The following is a 3,580-nucleotide window of genomic DNA, read 5'->3' as shown; positions in this document are numbered from 1 at the left end:
TCTATCTTATTTTTGTTGCATTTGTATTGCATTTCATCTTGTAAGATAATCATAGTAGTTGAGCTTTGACATGTATGTCTTTAGCATTTTTAGTTGGGAGACTTGAATTTGGACTAAGTTTTCCAGAACAGTCTTTTAAACTTAGGCTCATCTTAATGCTGTGACATGAATCATTCCATGTAAGCTAGCTTTTCTAAAGATGAAACTTGGCAATCTTATGAATCATGTAGACTACAAAATGCTACATTTTGATCACCATGTTCATAATCGCTTTGGCTTAGTCAATGCTTGTGTTAAGGCTACTTTGATGAATATCTTGCGCTACGCTTGTTGGTTCAAGAAAGTGGATTGGGGAACATTACATTATGTTTTCTGTCTTTATCAAATGTTTAGCTCATGATAGAACCTTGGGGGAACATGTGTTCCTTGTGTCGCAAAGACACTACTTAACTTGATTTAAGGGAAACTTGATAATTTGTGCAATTTCAATTCTTTTGAGCAATCAAGTTTCTTGTGCTAAAATATGATCCAATACAGTTGTCTTGATGCTTCATATAGTTTGCCAAAGAAGTAAATCTATGGTTGCTAAAATCAACTTGAGGATAAATTGAATTAAAAAAATTGTTCCTAGATCAATTTTGTTTTAATCACTTGATCTAACTAAGTCTTAGTTTCATATATGAGCGTTTGCAAGCCTACTGTCATGAATACTTGCTTTCATAGCTTGAGATTTAAGTCTACTAGTTCTTGATGCTTGTATTACCTTCAGCACGAGTGGATGCTTATATGGTGGTCACTTTAACATGATTTGTCTACTTAAACTTAAATGCGCCAAAATGATTCATCTACTCTTGTGTCACTATCTTTTTTTGGTCCTTTATGCAATTTTGAGCTCCACATTCTACTCTTCATACCCCTTTGATGTTTCTAGCTTGTGCAAATGCTTTGCAGTATACTTCTGAAAGCTCATTAGGTTTGCATATTCATGTATTTCGTGGCATTTTTGGTCCTTAATGTTTATAGTGCCAAAGGGGGAGAACTTATGCACTAAATCACAAAGAAGAAAAATCCTGAAATCTGTGTATTCATCAAGGGGAAGCTTTTGCATTTGTCTTGTCTTTGCCTCTCTTTGAGCTTTTGCGATACTTATTATGCCAAGTGACATCTTTTGTTTTTTCTTGAGTTTTTGGTTACTTGGATGAGCTTCTCCTGTTGAAAGATTTCAAACCAAAATCTTTGTGTTTTGAGAGTTGTCAGTGCACTCATCAAGTGGGAGATTTAGAGACCAAGTTGAAATATGCCTCGGTTTATATGTCATGAGTGATTGACAACGTTGTTATTTTGGTTTGTTCATTTGTGGATTCCACGAGCATGTATTTGTGTTGTAATTATGATTATGGCTAACCAAAGTTGCAGAGAGAAATGGAGTTGGCATGTTTGTCTTTTAGTCCAAAAAAATTGCAAACACCGGAAGGTCTGGCTTCGGGCAATTTGAATACACTGGATGATTCGGCGCACCAGAAGACTTCACTTTGGAGCATTTCAGCTCAGAAGCAAAAGTTGAAGTAGATGCCGGATGATCCAATGATGAAGTGAAAAGAACGCCAAACTATTTCTTGCAGAGAGATTGCAAAATGAGTTCTGGCAAGAATGTACACACCGGATGGTCCAGCGATGGAAATATGTACAAGTCAGATTATTTTATCCCAAAGGCAAAGATTGAAGTGTACACCGGATGGTCCGGCGATAAAGTGAAGTGAACGCTAGAGCTTTTTTTTAGAGAGGTTGCAAACTAGCTCTGGTAGAATTGTACTAGGCGGATAGTCCAGTGTTCAAATGGATGAAAGCTGGATGCTTCGTCGGAACATTTCTTGCATAGAGGTTGCAAGATGACTAGCCTGGGGAAGAAGTACAAGTCGGATGGTCTGGCGCTCAGAAGCTGTGAATACTGAATCATCTGACGTTCATGATTTTTCTACCCTGTGTTTTAAGCTGAAGATTTTGATTACGGACTAATCTATAGTGGAGTTAGAGATATGTGTGTGCTTGTCTCAAATTGTGCAGGTGATGGATGCAATTTGGCAGCCAACAGTGGGATGATCAGGGCCAAAAGGGGTGCAGGGGTGCTTGGTGCTGGGCAATTGAGGAGGCCAGGCAGAGTTAGCCACGAAGGTCAAGCAAAGCATGGAAGAAAGGATGAAGATGGCATGTTGACAAAGTCAAGTGAAGGGGATGCCAGTGCAAGTGACAAGGTGGCCTGAGGGATTAGAAGCAGGAGAGACTTGCCGACAGTCAAGATCGTAAGATGAAGTACATTCGTCGACATCGGGATATTTGCTTGAGGTGAAAGCAAGTGGCAGCAAGTCATGCTTTGAGAAGCATGCGAGGCGGTTTTGCAGTTTGGTCTCAAAATCATGGAAGGATGAAGCACACGTGGCATCATCGCGAAGCTTGCGTCGAGGCAAAGCTAAGTCATGAAGGTGCTATTGCCGTTTGATGGACGAAGAAAAAATGGACCAAAATGCCCCGGTGGTAAGTAGAAGACCATTGAAAGAGATGGGTATTTTGGGAACAAGGAAGCTTAAGGACTAAACAACCTCCCTAGGCCTATAAATAGAGGGGTAGGGCTGTGTGGGAGGCTTGAGCCAGCCACTTAAGTTTATATGCTAGGGTTTTAGAGGAAATGAGAGGTGAGAGCTTAGCCTTTGTAATAGGTGAGAGCTTTTTGTGAGGGTTTTAATGTGCCGAAAAGAGGGCTAACCTTTGTAAGAAATAAAGTGTATGTTTTCTCCAATGCTTGTGTTCATCTTCTTCTAGTTTCCTTCTATTTGCTCCCATGCTTTGTTGCGAGTTATTCCTTTTTTGTTGTAACTAGTTGAGTGCCCGTGCGTTGCAATATAAATAAAAATTACACAGGATGACATCAATCATATCCAAAATCTATGAACTTTAGAGTCGGGAATTACATTGAAGGTGCCAAAAAAAAACAATGCAATGTCTGCATTATGAGCCTCACCAATTCTAAGAATAAAAAATGTACACTACATGAGATTCTAGACCTCGTCTATGCCATAAGGATGTCTCTGTAGATGATGTCCCACATGTATGTCCCACTTTTCTTTTAGCACTTCTTTTTTTGTCATCAACTAGGACGGCGAAGATCCTGATGTTTACTCTGGCGGTACCTCTAGATAGAAGAACATATAATTGACCTTGAGAGAACACCAGCTTGGGTAGGTTGCCAATGTTGGGGATAGTCTGCCCCTATGCCTTGTTGATTGTCATGGCGAAGCTGAGCCTGATAGGAAATTGCTTCCTTTCAAACTAGAAAGAGAACATCTCATCATCAGAGCGGCACAGGGGGATCCGAGGTAGAAAAACCCTCTTTCTAGCATGTTGCCCTAGTACAACTCTGCATTGATGGCATTTCTCTGGAACCCCCGAACCACCAGCCTCATCTCATTGCAAAGTCCATTCACGGGATCAATGTTCCTATGTAATTTTATAGGGCAGTTCATCTTAAGCTTCAGAACATGTGGAGGCAGCTCGTTAGGTGTCGCGAGTTAAGAAACTCAGGGGG

Source organism: Phragmites australis, chromosome 7, assembly GCF_958298935.1.
Source record: "Phragmites australis chromosome 7, lpPhrAust1.1, whole genome shotgun sequence".
NCBI classification, from domain to species: domain Eukaryota; kingdom Viridiplantae; phylum Streptophyta; class Magnoliopsida; order Poales; family Poaceae; genus Phragmites; species Phragmites australis.
This window is presented reverse-complemented; position numbering follows the sequence as displayed.